A 20,960-nucleotide genomic window follows, 5' to 3' on the forward strand; every position below is an offset into this window, starting at 1 on the left:
CTCTGAGGATGGGAAGGGAGGCAGCATTGTGGGGAGGAGCAAAGTAAGATTGAGGATAATGTGATGGGAAAGGTGAGGAAACGAAGGGCAAAAGAGGTGCAGGGGACCTCCGAGGGCATGTCCTATCACATGCTGTAGTCTCATCATCTGTCTTGTTTTAGGTGTACAAGAACAAGCTGCACACAGTTTGGGCGGCACTCGTAAAAAGCTAAGTTATGTAGCTTATATTTTTACAAAATAGCAAAAAGTCATATGTCAATATTTTTATCTTGAAGAAAAAAAGAGAAAGAAATTTGCTCGCTATTGATTTGCAAGCCAGCCTTTTCAATTCAGCATCGCACCAGGTAATAGTGAAAGATTTGTCACTCAAAAATATTTTATATTTTATTTCTTGAAACAATGGTTATTCAATTTCACACAAACACAAACAAGCCAGCTTTTCATCTCTTCAACTGTTGTCATGTTTGCTGACTAAAATGAATGTAACTAGTTAGAAGTATCTTGATCTTTAGCTCCAGGAGCGTAAATTATTAAAGTTTCCAGGTGATTTGTTTCAAAAAATGATCTTAAAAAGTCAAATATTCATATTATATCATTATACAACCCTTAAAGAGACAGGCTGCATGCCATATGCAAACATGTCTTAAGCAAAAGTTTAGCATCCTCATCTGCTGATGCTACAAATGGAAAACATTTTTGTACCACAGCTTAGAAAATCACGTGGCGATGTGCTTTTTGACACTATTGCTACCTTTACAAGGCAAAAGACTCACTAATGATGACTAATGAGGGGATTTCAAAATAAAACTCCATACAATGTAGCAAATGTAGTTTGGGATTTAAATAGTATAACCTTGTGTATTCTGCCCAGTCTTGTACAGAATGTAAATAATACCTGAAAACTTTTAAAGCTCTAGAAGAAACACTGGGTTACTACAGCTCCATTATGGCATACTAACACTTGCAACATTTCCTTTATACAACACTTTTTTAGTATCTTAATGAAGGTTAAGCAATAATGAACATACCCTCTCTGAGTAAAAGAAGTAAAACATACTCCCTTTGTAGAGCCTCATTTACACTGCTCAAATATGGCAACACCGACTGAATCCTGTATCCAAGTGGAGGAGTTGTAAAAGACGTCACTGGGTGGGATTATTAAGGGGGAAACTACTACTAATATATATATATATATATATATATATATATATATATATATATATATATATATATATATATATATATATATATTTAAAATCAGGTTGTAAATGTATTTTATTCTTTTAATTGGGAGATTTTAACCTCAATTATCCACTAAAGAAATCACAGCTTATGCACCTTTTGTGTTGTCTTCATTGTTCTGAGGCTTGGACAAAAACATTCCACGCTTCTTAATCTTTGAATTTGGGATTTTTTCAGTTTCATTGGCACAGTTGTATAAAATTAAGGACATGGTGACATGGTGACTGTGAAAGAATTCCCAACAAGTCAGCTGAAAAAATGTCTTCCCTTTTAGACATCCCACCGTAAACTGTAAGTGATACTCTTGCAAAATGGAAGTGTTTAGTAACCACAGCAAGTCAGCCGCAAAGTGTGAGACCCAGTAAAGTTACACAGTGGAGTCGCCGAGTGCTGAGGCACGTGGTGCGTAACACTCGCCAATCTCTCCTGACTCAATAACTGCTGAGCTCCGAAACTCCTCTGGCATTAACATCAACCCAAAAGCTGTGCAATGGGAGATCACCCTTTGGGTCTCCATGGCTGGCCAGCTGCTGTAGGTGTAATGTGTAGGTGGACCAATATTTTTGTCCACGGCGTCATGCACTCCCTGTTTGTAGGAGCAGATTGGAGAACAATTCCCTGCAATCCTCGTGTTTATGGCTGCCATGAATGCTGTTTCACTCAGGACTATAAAAAGAATTAGAATAGAGTGCAATTATATTGTTGCTTCTGAATTAAATAAAAGTGCCATAACAAAACAAATAAGACCGCTGGATGGAACTGTTCAGACCAGGGTGGATATTTGTTTTGTGTGTTTCTGAAAAAGCCACACACTCTGCAGCCGGTTATGAACTCTCCAAAGTGGTTTGCTTTGTACTAGAAAGGTGAATGAGTGTTCCACTTTCATCTAACGCTATTCAGCTCTACAGCGCTGAATTGTCTTGCTGAGATACTTCCAAAATCCATACAGACAAGTCATCTCGGCAAATACACATTCAGACCCATAAACCATGAAAAATAATAACAGTTCAAGCTCAAGCTGCACAGTGAAATTTCTCAGTCTGTCGGCCTGTTTCTATAAGTCTGGTCTCATGATGATGATTTTCTGAAGGGTTATTTCTATCCTTGCTATTGCTCCGCAGATTTCCATATTGCTTTCAATCTCTGAGCCTATAATTAATTGGAAAGTGAAATTGCTTTTCGAAATGTTTCAACTTGCATTGACTGACCTAATTAGTTCAATGATTACACTCACCAGGAAGAGATCCCTGCCTAAATGATGGGGCTAATTTGAATGAATATTTTAAGCCCATTTCTGCAATTAATGTAATTTACATATGTAATGTGTCTGTTTGATTACTTAATTATGTTTGTATTCCCTGACGATGTCACTGACAGGTGTCTTTAGAGTATAGCAAAAATAATGCAAAATCCAGATGTCCCACTTCATTCAACTAGTTTAGCAGGAGCTGCAACTACCTGCATTACAGAGCTGTCGAGTTCCTGTGGCTTGCAACAACTTTGCATCTACCCCCGACAAATTTATTCACTGTCATCTGCAGACTCGCTGGAGAATGACAGAAATTGATTTTCCTTGCAGTTAGCTCCCCATGGGTCTAAAAGGATGGGGGGGGGGATGATAAAATAATACACAAAACATCTTTCTTCTAGTTTAGCCATCTGGTCACAAACATTTTGAAAAGCCGCTGTGTCAGTTTTGGAGTAAAACTGAAAGATAGTGCAGAAGGCATTTTAGTCTTCAGCTAATATTGTGACTTCCTAATAATCATGTCATGTAACATCCAGTAAGTAAATATCTGACTTGCCGGTTCACTGGATTTTTTTTGGGAGAAAGGTTTGACTTGAAATGATCTGAAAGATTTTAGTTGAATTACAAGCAGGCTATGTTCAACACCACTTTGCAAGAAGCAATCCCGCTTCCATGGGGACTCTAAAATTAAGAGTTATCTCTGTGGGGTAACAACATTTGCTTCTTATTTTTCTTTTTGCATTAAATAGAAAAAGGATTGATGCCGCTGATGTTTGTCTGTCACATACACTTCGCTTAGCTTAGCACAAAATCACAACACCCAGGGGATAAAGTGGAATTTGGCTACTTGAGTGCGCTGAGATTGGGTGCAGTGCAGGGAAATGACTCTCTTAGAAATAAGTCACAAAATAAATTGATGTCCCATTTTCTTTATGGACAGGCTTTGACCAGATGCTGCTGCTTTAGAGGTTTACTGCTCTTCAGTCAGATTGTTGTATGTTATATGAACTATTTCACGAGTGCAACACAATGCAGCACTGTAGATTGTACCATAATACTGCTACTTAGCTCAGCATGAATTTGCATACTAGTATAATAGTCCAACAAAAAATATAATTAAATTTGTTGTGAAAGACACAATTCACAAATAACCAAATAACTTCAGCAAATTATTACATGCAGATCCAGAATCTGATATTTTAATAATAAAGTAACATTTATTTGGACATGACATGTAAGTTTTCCCCCTCTAGCTAATGTCACTTGCCGAGTAGTCATTATCTCTCATTTTCCTTTAATGTTCTGTCTATTTTAGATCGTTCACACATTTTTCCCCCTCTTAGGAAATACAGTGACTGGACACTTAGCTAGCAGACAGACTATAATCCAAACTGCACAGATGCAGTTTTGTGTGTCGAGTTTGAAATTATCTGCCATTCACAGAAATGGTAACTTTGTTTATGCTTACTGTAGCGGTAGGTAGTGAAGTACAACATGGCAACTTTTCTGACGTCTGCACATGTGGAAAGGACCAAGGGTGATATTCATTTCTCTGTGGCCTAACCTGGAAGCAAAGCCAGGCTGCTTGATAAAATTATGTATTTTGGAAAATTTTGTAAAATTTGGATTAGGTTTCATTACTGAGCAACTGAAAGGTTCTGGAACTCCCACTCATTTTAACCCCTGAATAAACATAAGTTAGCCCAGCTAAAAACACCCAGTAAACCCCTAGTTCTCAAACGATATAATTAGTTAGTGCTTTAGAGTGACTCTTATCACCTATTTTTAGTATTTATGCTAACTATGCTAAAGAATGCTAACTGGCAGCTAGCTGAGAACCATGGTCCTATATTTGATGGAGAAATGAGCCGGCATTCTGCTGAACTTATAATCTTAATCTAAAATAGCAAAGTCTGCATCCCATACTTCAAGAGTATTTCAGAAGATGATAAGCTATCCATTTAAATGATCAGTATTCCCACAGTACAACCATGCTAAAAGATAGGACTGCATTACAAACTAAGAAAAGCAGCCTGCTGTTTGAGGGCCCGAGACCCTAACCCATTTTTCAACAGCAAGCATCTGCATTGCTCGCTGCTTCTGTTGTGGCAGCGAGCCACTTGTCACGCACACGCTGTTTTCTTTTTTCTATAATTCTACATTCAGTTTGTTACTAGCTTAGAACAGCCAGTATACGGTCAAACAGTTTACCTATTTGCAATTTGTGATAGGCGGAGAGAGAAAAGAAAGACAGAGGAGTAAGGACAGGACATAATATTATTCTGGCTTGTTTTTACTCTCTGTTATCACCTTTTACCTGTGCTTGACTGGCCATCTGGCATACTGGAACTCCCCCAGTGGGCCTAACGTGACTTTTCGGGCCAACACAGCTGTCAACAAAAACGTCAGAGTGCCAAAATGGATAAGACTAGGGAGGTGCTGGCAGTGGTGCTGTACACAGTTAGAAGGACAGAGAAACGGAGAACTTAGAGGGGGTTAAGTAAAGCAGAAGGTAATGGGCTGTCTGCCTGGATCAACAACACTGTATGTCAGGAGAGATGAGATTAGGATGATTAGCAGGGTGATACTTGTCTGGAGTGTCAGAAAATTTAAGCTTAAACTCTATTGGTGAACGAAGTGGCTGGTTTTTGCAAAGTTGTGTTAATTACATAACAGTACAAACAAATATGCACTCTCTCCACAACTTCAATTTGGCTAGCTTGCCACTTTTCTGGTCATAATGTGTTTGTGTGGATGTCAGAGTATGCTAGCTAACACACTGTGCAAAGTGGCTAAGACAATTAGTAAGCACTTGCTAGTGTAAAAAGGATGCCACAATTTTGTTAACCACCATTTATCAGCATTAGCAGTGGGCCAGCTGGCAGCTTGCTGTTCCCAGTGATGTTTTGGGATATGGAAAAAACCTCTTAGGACGCAAGATTTTGTGTGGCAGTGATGGACATTATAGGGGAGTAAAATTGAGACATTCTTGTCTTTATTTATTCCCTAAACAACTATTTGTGCATTGTCTTTACATACATTGTCATGTCAGTGTGACTGTTTTGCGCCTCTCTGACATGATCGCACCACTTTTTTATGGATTTATCAAACAAGTCCCCCGCATTTTTTTTTTACTTTTATGTTGACAGTTTATTCACTTTATTTTTTTCCTGCTTTTTAAGAACTTACCCAAGCAGGAAATGCTATGAGTTAGTGAAACATACTGTACTTCAACCTGAAAAGAACAATTATCTGATCAACTGTTTATTACAGACAGATCATTACTTCTTTTAAAATTCTCTCAGTACTGTACAGGTATTAGCAGAGTCACTTTCAAAAAACGTTTCCTTTATCTAAATCTTAGTCTTCGCTTATTCAATACACACCTTTAGTGCTTTTAAAGGGTGGCCTGGACGGCATGCATATTCAGGGCAGCACAAACATGTTATCGATTGCGGTGGGCTGGTACAGGGCAAAATGCCAGGGGCGATGGGGTCTGTCAGACAAGCCCTGACAGACCCGGTGTTATAGAGAATTTAAATGTTATACAGGCCCTCACGAGTGGGGTTTTCTGGCCGTGCTTATGAACAAAAAAGGAAACATATCTGTAGTTTATGACAGTTATTCTGAATTTAGTGCTGGTAGCCCTGCATCCAGGGCACCAAACCAAGAAAATACACTTGCCCAACAAAAAATTAAAAATAAATAGATCTTAAAATCCCTGATTTCTTTATTATCTGTTATTCAGACAACATCAACTTTGATTAAAACAATTTTTGAATGACTTAAACCGTGTCCACTAGAGTCTGCTAGAGTCCGCTCAGGTCACAGCAATGTAAATTTAATAGTAGTCCACATACCTGCCTGTCTTTTTTGACTGTTTGGACCAGTCTGCAAAGAATTTATATCACAATGCACCAACTACACATGCGGCCCAGGTAAGGAGACTTCAAAAAACTATAACAAGAATGACTATTCTGTTATCCTGTCTTCAGCTGTCCATGTCTGTATTCACAACCGAGTATAATCAAGGCATTATTTTTAAAGCATCTTGCTGATTAGGGATGGATGATGTGTCACAAGTAGACTTTGCTTTAAAGGTTGAGAAGCACTGGCTTACAGGACATGCAAATGCACTTTAAAGTCTCTTGATGGGGCTTTAAGTGTTCTCTTTTGGTTTTTCCACATTTCTATATGCTATCGTTTCCTGTGCAGTAAAACACTAACTGGGCAGCAAATGGGACGTAAATATAATCCAGAGAATCGTGTTACTCTTACGAAACAGCGGAATTTGTAAGTAAGCACATTTATATCCACTAATAATGCCAGAGCAGGCTATTCGACTGAAGATTTCATTTACCTTTCCATCAAGACAAATATCCAAACCACATCTTTGCACACTGATGGAAGTAGGCGCTGGGTGTATATTAGAGAAAATGGATGGAAAAGGAAGTAATGGCTATAATAACTGCTGTTATTGCAGAGAACATACAGCAATGTGCTTCTTGATTTCCTCTGATGTCAAAACCTGGGGGGAAAATCAATATGAAGAATGAAGCCTTATTTACACACGCCACCTGATAGACTGTGGCTCGCTGCAAGATGTCAACGGGCCATTAATGTTTCAGGAGATGATTGCTTTTTTTGTTTTTGTGGCTAAGTGGGGAATTAAATGACAGCAGTTCTATTTTTAATCATAAACCCATCAGTGAATAGGGCAACATTTTAGGAAGACAGATGTGTTTGTGTGTTTTTTTATTTTTTATTTTTTTTAGTTAACCTCAATCCGAAGAGGATGCAGTTGTGTTCAGGATGCATATTTGCAGGGACATGTGCACGTGGGATTATCACTCATGGGCGGGGCTCACGATGACAGCTATTCTTTGCAATGAAACCAAGCTGATTTCTGCATTTTTTCCCTTTTGTTTCTCCTAGTTAGTAAAAGTTCTGCATAACTTAACATCATTTAAATAACAATGTGAGTGCTTACGTGTAAAAAGCCCCAAGTCTGTCCATGTGTTGTTGTCAGTTAAGAATTATCTGTCAGCCTGAATCAGACTTTGAATGTGGAGCAATCATACATTTTCACCATCACCAGCAGTCCCCCCTGATACCTCTGACTGAACCGTTTGTTGAGAGAAACATAAAAGGTTTGCTCGGTGGACATGTTTTTGCCCTCAGGGGTACACAAACTCAATAGCTAGCTAGCTAGCTAGCCATCTCTTCTTGAGTGCACCTGTGCTTTCCTAGTGGCACACACTGAAAATTGAGGTCATGATCCCCACGACTATGTGAGTCAAGATGCCTCTATGTTGGAATATCTCTCTTTCTTTTCTCTTTTTCAGTTTATATCTCCTTGAAAATATCTATCTGGAATTCCCGTGTACATTCTTTCTCTTATAGAGGGCATACACACATTTGTGCATACATACATTTGAAGGGTAAACCGTACATGAGCATTTGCAACCCATTTTTCAAAACTGACTTTCATCTCTTGTGTAGATCTGCATTATTGCCTCACTTAAAAATTATCTAGCCTTAAATTTATATTTCTAAATTGAAAATCTTGAACTACATATGATGGTTGTAGAGTCTATTAGCAACTTATGTAAAACTACAGATTCCTTTTTTTTTTTCCAAACACATGCATTGTTCATTATTGTCTGCAAAAAACACAAATGAGTATATTAGAATATATAAGCCAATAATTTGATAAACATTAAAAAAATTAAATGGTTTAAATGTATGAGCTGTGCTACGCCCTGTGCAAGAGTTTTGAATGTATCTGACCAAATTTAAAAAACAAGCTGCAAAAGCAAAGATGAAGATTTGTCGTCAGAGCAACAAATCACAGAAAAAGTATAATCACTTTATGATCATTTTATTTTTCTCTACACTTTAGTGCCTGTTGTATAAAGTGATCACAGTTTTTCGCTGTCTATTCTATATTTGGATCTAAACTTCAAAGATTTGAAACCTCTGACTCCTGTTTGGAACTCCCTCCCTCCCTTGTCAATGTGCCCTGAGGCATGCGAAAAGGCCCCCAGTGCCTCAAAACATAAGATGAAGACATCCAAAAGAAATGCAGAATGCTTTGAGTTATTTGTGGTTGTTTTTTTCCTGTTAATTTGTCTGTCTTTGTAGTGGTTTTGCGTCTCCGTGGTCAGTTTGTGTCTTTTTGTTATAATTCTGTTCCTCTTTGGTTGTTTTGTGTCTCTTTGAGGTTGGTTTGCATTTTCTTTCTGTCTTTTTGGATTATTTATGGTTGATTTATGCCTCTTTGCAGTTATTTGCGATTATTTTTTGTCCATTTTCAGTCTCTTTAAAGTTATTTGATTGACATCCCAAGAAAAATTCCTTCAAACCAACACTTTAGCCCCAGGAGAGCTCTGACCGCTTGCCCCTAGGGATTGTGCTCTGAAGGCCAGTTCACCAATTTATCCATGCATACGTTACATTTTTTGTTGTCTCTCTATGCTCTTCTTTTCTCTCTTCACTTTCTGCTTACCCTAATTGGTCCCTGAGATCCCCACTCCTGGAGATTTCTTCTTTGTAAGAGGGAGATTTTTCACCCTCCTATTTCCAGCTATTCTACTATTATTATTATTCTACTACTATTACACTGTTATGGTAAAATCTTTCCCTTACAATTGAAAGTTCCCAGAGATGACAACAGTGAATTGATTAATTCAATTAGATCAAGTTTCATGCAGACCTTATCAAAATAATATTCAGTGCAAATAAGCCTGTCGTGACAGTGTAGGTACGGCACAGTGCAACGTATCATGTATGTCGACTCTGTTGTGTTTAGACTGCCAATACATCCGTGACTGGTCACAAGCAGGTGAGAGACAGCTGAGGCCAGCAGGACAACAGCGAGAACAGCTGATCCCTGCAGAACCAGCTCGGAGCTGACCCAGATGAGGACTCTCCACTGTAATCGGAGTCCCTGAGGTAATCTAGGCAAGACATTATCTGCATCGTTGCTTCTCTGCAGCATCTGGAGGGCTCTGCCACCTGCTTTGGAAGGGTTCATACCACTCCTCTGCCTCTTTTTTTTTTTGTTGCTTTTCATTTGTTTATTTTTCTGTCACGCACTCAGCATCAAAGAGCACACAGTCACTTAGACATGCCAGAACTCATGGATCAAGTTGTCAACTTTATAACCTCGTCTCTTAACTGAAACAGCTTTTCCAAGATTCACTCTTACCAGTAAACTATGCAGTTCTTTGAATTCATCGCCGTGGGCAATGCTCCACTGCTTATACAGTAGGAAAAAAAAGTTCTTCCCAATTAGATGTTTCCCATGCATAATGTTCCTACGCTTAATATTTTCATGCCCAGGTCATCTTTAGATTGCAAGTAAGCACTTGCTTTTGCATCCTAATGATAAATCAATTAGTTGAGCCTTAGATGTTGCCTATGGCAACTCAAGTCTTTGAATTTCACTATGCATTTTGATTTTAACCTCTATAAATTGACCTGGGAGCCCTTAGTCTCTGGTATTTCTGTGTTTATCTTTTTAATGCTGCTTTTAATATTTTATAGTGGCATTTCGGGAGAGTCTTATGTTTATTTAATATGCAGTGTTTTCTGCTTTTTTTTTATGTTTCAGAGAGGTAAAGAAAATTTTCTAAATATTTGATCAGCTTGTCTTTTCCTGTGCCACTGTTCTAGTTTGATACTACTCAACTTAATGTGGATTGGCTAGCCCGATCAGGGGAAGAAGGTTATCAGGAGGGCTGAAGAGAAGAATTTCTGCATAATGAAAGTATAATAAATGCATACAAGCAAGAAATAGAAGCTAAAATCTTTCTCCTCTTAAACTGCCTGCTCTTAAAAGGACCAAAAAATAGGTAAAACTTTATGTATCAGATTCCTTCTCCTGCTCTTTCTTTACAAATGTATGTCTAAATTTGTGTATGTGCAGATTGAGGTCATGTGTATTGTTCTTTTTTTTCGTGTCCTGCCAAAATATTCCAGCCACATTTCCATAATTCTATATGTATCCAAACTGAGACCTTCCGTTATTTCCAGAAAAGAAGCACAGACTAATCATCTTTGGCTCGGTCATCCTTCTGCCTGAGGGTTAAATTTTAATGATGATGTTTGGCACACTGATGTGAAAAACATGTATTAAAATGCCAAAAAGTTAAGTGTGATGAAACAGGCTTATGTATCTACAATGAGACCAACAATTTTCTGAAATTACAGTTTAATTAGGAGGGGGTGGGGGAGAAGATGCTGCTGCAGGAAACTCTGTGACATTTTCGTCTAAAGACATAATACTTATGTATATTAGAAGCAGCAATGCTTCATCCATATCTAATTTAAAGCCTAATTTTGAATGTTTTGCTCTTACGTGATACTCCTGCCGAATGGAATTTAACACATACTAATTAGAAAATTGTACTGAATTTTTAAGCTTGACCTCATGTGACCTGGAAGCTATCATGTAGGCTGGATCAACAACTGGACAGCGCTGGGAAAGCAGTATAAACTGTACTTTCCTCATGAGCGGATCTTCCAAACACTGACCTTTACACCATCTTAGCTCCATGTCCTTTTGTGAGGTTTGTCCTAATCCCACAGCTCTAAACTTATTTCCTCCCTAAAAATAGAAAAATTCAATTCGCTTTACAAATCCAAAACACATCCCAAGTCTCAGTCCAGGTCTAGTTTCGTGTATTTAATCAAAGGAAAAAAATATCACTGTTTTGTGACTGATCCCATTGTCTTCATAAGCATCAAGTTAAAAGAGCGCACGCCCTCAAGACCGAATGTCAGTTGCACGTAACTAAAACAAAACTTTGCTTTCATACGAAATTTTAAAGTTACAATCAGGTCTCAGCATGTCGGTGCAGAAGTCTGATTTCAGTGATGCACAGTAACTCAGATGGTTCCCATAATAGACACTGGAAAGTCATTCAGCCTGACCCTATTCTTCAGATATGGGTTTAATTGCCCAGACTATGAAGTGCAAGATCCCCTCACTTATCAAATTAACAGCTCAGAAAAGGACAGTAAAGTACTTAACAGTAGTCTCAGTAGAATGAGTCATGGCAAAGGTAAGCTGTTTACCTGTTAAAAGGAGGGGAGAAGGAAGCGAATGCCTCGTTGAGAGAAATAAAACACATCGTAAAACACTCTTTTTACTTTGGTACTTCATGTTATGTTGATATGGTTGACTAGCTGCCAAAATGCAGATGAAAGACGCTTTGAGTTGATAATAATATGGATGCACTTCTGCGAGTTGCCTTTACAACCATGCGATTACTAAAAAAAATCTAACTTGTGACTTGCACAAGTTTGCCTTGCAGACATTTTTTCTTTCAGGTAACATAAAAACTGGCCTTTCTTCTTTGTGGTAAAGCCTAAGAAGAATTAAGGTATTGCTCACACTTAATCACTCTGTCAAAATAACATTACACTAATGCGGTAAGGAGTGGTGCTCTTTGCCGTATGCTTATTAGTCAAGAAGGAGAAACGGGATTTTTTGTATCTACTTGAATGGAGCAAATCATTATTTATTGTTATAGTACAATAATTATCAGAAAGACAATAACTATTTCTGTCAGGCTCATTTTCTAGATTGATTTATAAAGATGGAAAACAGCAACCAAACTCTTTCCTATGTGAGTAATGACATGTGGAAATTCAATTAAAACAATGCAGAGATTAATTGAGAGCTTCACTGACTGGCAAAAAAAATTGTTAAGATGAGAGCAAAATTCAGACCAGCTTTGTAGCTGCCATATTTTCAGACAGTGGCAAGTCATACTATATGAGTGCCTTTATGGTTAAAAAAACATAATTTAAGTAAAGAGCTACTGCTGCTTCTTGAAAATGATAAAACTTGTTTCATGGTCCCTTTTCAACACTTTAAAGGGCAAAACAAAACGTCTCAGTCTGCTCAGGTTTTGTCCTCCTTTAATGTTGCTTATTGTTTCTTCTTTTGAAAGATGATACTAAAGCAACATATATCTGCACACACACACACACACACACACACACACACACACACACCACCACCAAACCTGCATTCACTTTCATGCATCTTCTAGTTAAGCACATGCTTAGTGCACATAGCTGACTCTTGCGTGATGTTTTATTCATGGTAGCAGAGATATAACCACACATGAGCTATCATACTTCTCTGTGAGACTCCTGTGCGGTTCTGGCTTGGCCCAGATAACAGAAAACCTGCCTGGAGCGCAGACACAACACTGCAGGACGTAATAGAAACTATCATAATGCTTAGCAGGAGAGATGTCTGTGGAGCTCACACTGTGGCGGTGTGGCAGAAACAACTCTCAACTCAGGGCGTGAAGACATGTTGATGTCTTGTGATGTTGTGGTTTGAGGTTTGAAAGCCAACAGATGGATTGATTTTAAGGGAGTGGGCTGATGGGAGTGGGCTGATTAAAACCTTTGTGCACCGAAGATAATGAAGACAATTTCTTTGGAACGTTTACAAAAGACAGCTATTTTATGCAGCTAAAAATTGTGTGTAATTCTGCATAGATAAACTGGAGGACAGTGTGACACCTTGAAGAAGTTACTGAAAATATTATCTAGACACATGTGAAATGCCCTGGCTTCAGGCTAAAATACAGGCCTTGAAAATTAAAGTCATTCTTTCACCGAATTACTCGGTGTAAGAGTTTAATGTGCTCATGGCTTAAATGAGTTCAGTGACTTTTAGAAATTTTTGAAGGAAAATGTAATTAAATTGTGGCTGCAGTGCAAGAACTGACGGTACACTGATTACTTGTATCTGAATCTAATTGTTGGATTCAATTGTAATTCTTCTTTTTCAGTCACTGACAGACTCGGTGGCAAATCCACACCTACTCCAACACCATAGCCTATAATATATTTACTATGTGTCTACAAGCAAACACTTACTCTCTTCCTAGAGCCGTTTCTAAATTGGCTCACAAATTGGACCCCATTAAAATCTCCTCATGCTCTTTATCTACATCTCCTTTATGGTCTGCATAGATCTAACTGAAGACAGAGAAATCAATACTTAATAACAGCCTTTCAATTCTCTGCAACATGTTTAATCTTAATTGCTCTAGTCAGTTTGCCTTATTAACAATCCTAGTTTACCAACTGCGTTTTTCATCCAGTAGTTATTAATGTTTCATTTCACCACATTAAATTATTTGGATTCTGATCAACTATGCAAGCCTGTTTAATGACACCGGGACTTAACAGTCTACACTCAGACTTAATGGTCCACTCCCCTGTGTTTTATTGGCCTGCAGTATTATGCCGACGAAACCTCTGTTCTGTTAAACTGAACACATATGAGTTAAATGGAGCAAACTGATGAGATCTGATGCACAAGCTTGACTCCTTTCTTTAAAAATGGAAACTCCAAAGGCAGAAATGATTTAGATCAGCCCGGGAAAAAGTGAAGAGTAAGTCAAGTAGAGATGGTGGATTTCTGCTGAGTACCATGACTTTTTGGCTATGAACCCCCCCCTCCCCCCCCCCCCCCACACACACACAGAGCAAATAATTCGAATAACTGATTGCAAGCCTTGCTCTTTTCTAAGACTCCATGATATCTGTTTTCGCTTTTATTTTTGCATTTCCTGCAGCACTAATAATCTGAGGTTAAACTGCCTCTTGAAAGGATTATTTCACTCTAAGTCCTCTTTTAGTTCATTTCCTGCAAAATCAGATTAGAAAAAAAGTATTTATGCATACAGGCCCACAAAAAGCGGATTTGAGTTTGTGAAGGACTAAGAGGGGCACTTAAGTGTGGGAAGATATTTGCCCATGACATACTGCAATGGAAAATGTAACCTAATTATTTCCCTCAAGTTGGTAGCCAGCTGCAGTTTAAAGAAGCGTCTGCTGCAGTAAAGGAATTTTGTTATTTCCGCTCCTCCAAATCGATATATGGATAGACTTTCGATACTTGCATTTATTGCAGTCTATCCGTCCTTGGCTGTATCTACTTACATTTAGTCTTCAGCTTGAACGGCGTGAAGATTGTTGAACTCACGACAAAGAAAACACTGTTCGAACGAACTGCGTGTGATTTCCAATCCGTGTTCTTGAATTATTGACCACGACATTAGATTTTTTTTGTATTTTATTTTATAAAGCATTAGGTACAGATCGATCACAGCAGGTAACCTTCAGGTAACATTGATGAAGAATGCCTTTTCTAATCAACAATTTGAGCAGCCCTTACAAAATAACACGTCAGCCACAGGTGCATATTTCTGTCACCTCATTCTTTATTGTAAATACAGAAGCGTGTCACTCATCCGCTCACGTTATATACCTGCAAGAGGGAAAATGTCTGTTCATCCTCGTTGAAAACAAGAACGCATTGAACTCCCCCAAGAATCAAAACTCCCCTCGTCCACCCAGCATCATCTAGTCAAAAAAATAACATCCAAAAAATACTTGACACTGCCACCAGCAAAAGTATAATGAAATCGGAAAAAGAGAGGAACACAAAAAACCAAAAACAAAAACCACAAACCTGTGAGCTCAGCTGCAAGAAAAGTAGCACGTTAAAATGTCATCGGGCTTTAAAAATGATTCCCCCTCTTTTTTTCCATAAAGAAAAGAGGAGCAAAGTAAAAGCAAGGATCGGATCGGTGGTGATTTCACCGAGACATCAAAATCACAAAACTCGAAGGCAACAAACAACACTGCAAAATGCAAACCAAAGCATAGCAACAGCAAAAGTCGACAGAAACAAAAAAGAAAAAAAAAGAGAAAAAAATTAAAAATGTTTCAAAACCACCAATAAATGTTCGAAAAATCTCAATACTGACAAAACCTGCTTGGTTTCGACCCTCGAAACAAAACTGCAAGCAAGTAAAGGCTTTCTCAATCCCGATAACGCACCCGTTTACCCTCTTGGCACTCTCGATCAGAATAACTGCATGCTAAAAACTTGAAGCCTGGATGTGGAAAAACGCTCAAAACCACCATGTCAATGCTCAATTCAACCATCAGCAAAAGGAGGAAAAATAACAAAAAAAGGGGGGGCAATTAAAAAGACAAAAAATGCTTACAAAAAAGCCATTGGAAATGTACTCACCGAGCGGGAGTAAAATGTTGCAATAAAAATGTGATATGGCTCAAAATACAGTATGGCGGTGCTAGCCGAAATGCTGTGCCTTTTCTCTAGATCTCTGCCTCCAGTTCTGTCATGTGACTGATTCAGCCCCGACTTCCAGCAATGAGAGACCAGTGTTGAACAGCTGATGCTGAATGCTCTCCTAACGGCTCGACTCTCTCCAAAAGTAAAAAGAGGTAGTCCTTATCATCCCACAGTTATGACTGAGCAGCTTGTCTGTTTTTCTTTCGGTTTCTTTTTTTCTGCTTTTTGTCCTTCTGTTTTAAAGATGCAGAGCTCACGCGGTGTCAGCGCCACGTCACGATCCAGGCATGCTTTCATTTCATTCACTGCAAGCACTGGCTGGGATAAAGAGCACGGTTTTTCTTACTGGGGGAGAATGAACAGGGGTGTGTGTTATTACAGCGAGGGGGGTGGGGGTCAACGTAAAGCTGCATCGCAATAGCATGCAGCCCTGTTCCCAGAGCTTAAACTGTGAAAGTGCAGCACACCGAACAACACACCGTTAACGGGAAACCAGCGCTGACCATGGTGCTGAAATTGGCGAGAGCAGATGTGTCCCTGGTTCTCAGCACGATGTAATACACCCGGGACCGGCAAACAAAAATAATGCATTATACTTGAACTGTAATATCACCAAGACCCGTCCACGGTGCTGGAACTTTGAGTGTTGTAGATATTAAGCCAATTTAAAGCATTTATTATCTTCAGCTGTGCACTACTATAGATAAATAGATGTTTCTACGTTTTGGAGAATTGGGGTAAAACACGTGTGACCAAGATTAATTTTTCTTTATTATAGCAAGTATAATTTATCACGCATGCAACTAAAGTATAGTATGGCACAGAGCCTTAACTGTGCATTCAGTATTGCACACCCCTGGTTGTGTGATTGAAAATAAGAAAGGGAACGCTTCTTGGACAAAGAAATGATAGACGAGCCTTTTTCCAAGCCGTGTGTGTGTGCGTGTGTGTGTGTGTGTGTGTGTGTTTGTGTGTGTTGCTGAAACTTAAGCACAAAAGAAATACTGAAGCAAAACAATGGTGTTTGTACTCGTTCCAATGATTTTGTCATCTTATACATTATGTAGCCTAAAGCCTGGTTTAGACTGCCTATGCTCGTGAACTGTGACTAAGACAACTGTCAAACACACAACACCATCACCAACCATATTAAAAAAATAAAGCAGGTCTTTGTTACAGAGTATGGATTGTATACTGCTTTTTTAGCTCAGCACAGCAGTTTTACCACACTCCCTATATAGAGTAAGAAATTCTTAGATAGACACAGTGTATGATGGAAAGTCTTCTAAACAGAGTACATGATTTGTGGCTATGGTCTCAATAATACGCAGCCATGTTGCTGTTGCTGAAAGCAAGTACATATTGAGGAAAAATAAAAAAATGTCTGCTGCACCGAAACGGAAACTGAAATTCATTGTTGGTTTTAACTTTTAAATTAAACACAGAATTTGAACAAATCCTAATCAAATCCATTATCTCGCATCATTTTTAAAAATGTATATATTTTCTTGGATAGTCAACTGGATAGTGAAGCATTGCACATTCGGACACAAATGATGGCTTCTGAGTGACTACAGGGTATATATAGACAGAGTGAATGAATGAGTGATATTAGATTCAGCAGTGTCCTTAATATAATTCATCTCTGTCTATGGTCCTAAAGTGGTACATTAAGATGAATGCGTTTTGAAATTATACTCTTTTAATGTCTCTAAGCCCTGTCCATGGTCCTGAAACTGACTGAGTATAGCATATTTGGGGCAAACAGCTGTATAAAGACTGTACATGGAGCCGAAACTGGGTTGCCTTCATCGTGTAGTTGATGTCTGTAGTACTTCCTGTTTAAGTATGATATTGAGAGAGACACTGCATGGATTAATTCTATATTTTTAGCCGTTTACTCGTGCTTTTTAAGATCAAGAAGCCAAGTAGACAAACAGGTGACTCTTAAGATTGGTTTTCATGCTATTTGGATTTATCGTACCTACATGACATCCTGCAGACACCCACTCTCTCTCTCTCTTTCTCTCATTTGTTGAATAAATACACCTGAGAAATGTAGGTTATTGCTGATTGTGCCAGACAGGAAAGTAATAATGTGTTATTGATGCATTAGTGTCTGACTGCAGTTGTCAGACGAAATTCAGTACAAGTTCATGCAACACACAGGGCTGGAGACAACTGTCACCATTCATTCATCACAACTGTGGTTGGTGCACTGTTTCCACCTTAAGCACTGTCTAATGTAATTCACTTTTCAGATAACATCCAAGCCTTTGGGAGGCACAGTGAAAATCCTTTACAGTGTCTAAAGGATATATTGGGTGTCTAAGAACGGTGATCAAACTTTCCTTAGAGCAAATTCTAGCACCTTTATCGCAGAGTGTTTTCACCTCTTCTTCCATTTGGCCATCAGAGCCTCTTGAGTCGTTTTGGAAGAATACTGTAAAACACTGTGTTTTTCCCCTTTTTCTTTTTTTTCTTCATTTGGTGTGATATGTCAACAGTGTCATAGCATATTGGTTGTTGGGCCTATAAAGTAAAAGTGACGGTCAGCGTGTTGCTGTGCAGGGCATGTCACACCATAATTATCAATGCCTGGGGGTGCTCATGACCTAATTCACTGTAAACTAGGTGATTCACTAAGATGCACAGGTCGGATTTAAGAATTAGGCAGTAAATAGATCCAGATAGCTTCCAACATGTGGGCAGAGCACGGGTGACAAGAAAATGGACCAATTAAACCACAGCCAGTCTAATTCCTTCTAATCCAATACCACACTCTATAATAAACTATGACTAATGCATGACATTGCTATTGACATGAGGTTATTACCAGTCATTTGGCTCAAAATCACCCCTTTTTTCCCACTTTAATTAATGGTGCACAACTTTTAATGCCTGCTGTGGAAAATATACGGCTTATGCCTCACTCCACATGATTTACGCATATGTGACCATAAACAGTGGAGATACTGTCATGTTTACTATAATGCACTCGCAGGTTTCTGGATCGTGATATTATCCACCATGCTGTCGCATCTCAAAGACACTTGCGAGGCACGACCTTCATGAATATCTGGAACAAGAACTATCAGTCATACCAACCTTTTGACATGAGAGGGGTCTATTTTGGCCAGATACTCAACAAAAACACGCATTTTCAAGTTTGATTCCATGGTAGCCTGGATTCATTTACATGCTGATGCATTTGCAGTTGGTAGATTTGCAAATTAAATAAGAAATGAAGCTAAGCAGAATCATAATTCATTGCCCAGAATGAAATCCCCATTAGTAAAGTACAGTGCAAGGACCACACATCGCCTCAGGCCATAAACATTCAGTCAGAGGCAGAGCTCAAAACATCGGGGCTTTTGGGCCTTGTGGTTCTTCTTGAGGTACATTAATCAATATTTGTTAGTACATTATTTATAGGATGTGTGCAACATGCAGCAACATTGAAAAGGAGGCTGTGATTTTTCTCTCTCTCTCTCTCTCTCTCTCTCTCTCTCTCTCTCTCTCTCTCTCTCTCTCTCTCTCTCTCTCTCTCTCTCTCTTTTTTTTGTTGGATCCAGTTTCACAGCCACCTCTTGTGTTAGGAAATATTTATTGCCCCAAAATCCACATCTCCTCTATGTAATAAATTACAAAAATGCCCTATGTGACTGGATGTACAGTATATTTCAAGACGAAAACAAAACACAGCTTTTTCAGTTCCCTGCCCTATTTTTGTGTTAAATAGAATGAACTTTCTATAATATAGTCATAGGATACCTATTCCTGCCTCACGCAGCTGAGGTCCACTCCAATACGTGGCGGTAGCTCGTTTGTGTGTTTCTGTGGCAATACACAAAAACTATAGACTGAATTAATTTCCTTTATAAAAGGAATTGTATTCTTTAATTACCATTTTGTCAAGAAGTAGGCAGAAATTATGTGGGATATTTTAATCAAAAATAAATGGAGTATGCACACATAACTGTAAGGGGATTTAATGCTCATTACCATAAATGGGTTACATTTACAAATCTACAGCTTGAGGTGGAAGGATTATATCAAATAAGTCAAAATGAATAATATTCTTGAAAGCCTTTTCACATTGCCTGTGTCTGCCAATAACAGCCTTAGAATATGGGTTTAGTAAAATCACTACAGGAAATGCTTTTTTTCCACCATTGTGCATGTTTTAAAGGCTGAAAATGTATGTGTGTGGGCTGGGTCACTCAGTGAAATGTCAACCAATGCATTAATTGTATCAACCTCAATGGCTTCATTCTCTCCAAGATGACGGATCCACATCACCTTGTTGAGACAGAAGGCAGGCTTACTGACATGTTATAGTAGTCACTCTGCAGAGCATCCTTATTTTTGACACTTCTACAGCTACACTGAGACCCATCACCCTTCAGCACCATCTAAGTCTTACCATTTAGATTTTACGATCTACAGCAGAAGGTTAACTGGCGTTTTGTATGAAATCTTACCCAAATTACCACTTTTTCTGCTACAAATTCAGTGACCTATGGTAGTTTTTATAGTTTCTGGTGGGGTTGGGATTTTTGCAGAGGACTTAAAAAACTTTCACATATTCAGATTAGCAGGGAACAAGGCAAGCCTGTAAACTAGAGATCGCACTCCTACAATCACATGAGAAGTGTATTAGAAGACTTTCTAATGCAAGCTTGACCAACATTTCCAACTGTGCATACTTTACATTACAAGATAGATTTTATTAAGAAGGTGTAAGAGAAAATAGCAGTTATTTGCCCATCAAAAAATAGAATAGTAAAAGAAAACATGCAGATTTGTTGAATCTGTTGAATCTATGTCACCATTTTTTAAAAAAAACAACAACTTACACCACACTGCACTCTAACCAGAGTAACCATCTATTATGACACAAGGTATTAAAGAGACAGTACACCCCCTGAATCTAATTTACACATTTCCGTCTGGTCTGTAGTGATGTTCATCCATCCAGATTATTTTTAAATTGTATTTTGTGTGAGTTGACCAGTTTTGGAGATGCTGGTTATAGTGATGCTTCCCTTCTCTTCAGTATAACACAAGGTAATTGGCAGCTGTTGTGCTAAAAAGTAATAAAGGAATAATAAAGAATAAAATATCCCCTTTTTCTCTATCCCCTTACCGCCAACTAATCACAGCAGATGGCTGCCCCTCACTGAGCTTTGTTCTACCAGAGGTTGGCCTCTTCCTATTAAAAGGGAGTCCTTCCTCCCACTGTCGCCAGGTCCTTCTCATGAGGGAAAATCTGATTGGTGGGGCTTTCTCTCTAATGTCGTAGGCTCTTTACCTTGTGATACAAAG

At 38.6% G+C, this 20,960-nt stretch overlaps 1 protein-coding gene across 2 annotated transcripts in view; it reads right to left on the reverse strand.

The window, feature by feature from the left end:
- Positions 1-15,761, reverse strand: part of ralyl (RALY RNA binding protein like) — a 130,927-nt gene extending 115,166 nt beyond the window's left edge. The window contains exon 1 of one of the 2 annotated variants that reach the window (XM_082546603.1): positions 15,570-15,761. The gene's annotated coding sequence lies outside the window, so the exon portion shown is untranslated. Of the gene's footprint in view, positions 1-14,798 lie in introns of both variants that reach the window. The other variant, XM_082546601.1, reaches the window with a different exon arrangement.
- Between the last annotated feature and the right edge of the window lie 5,199 nt (positions 15,762-20,960).

The sequence above is a fragment of the Aulonocara stuartgranti genome, assembly GCF_965226115.1.
Source record: "Aulonocara stuartgranti genome assembly, chromosome: 9".
NCBI classification, from domain to species: Eukaryota; Metazoa; Chordata; class Actinopteri; order Cichliformes; family Cichlidae; genus Aulonocara; species Aulonocara stuartgranti.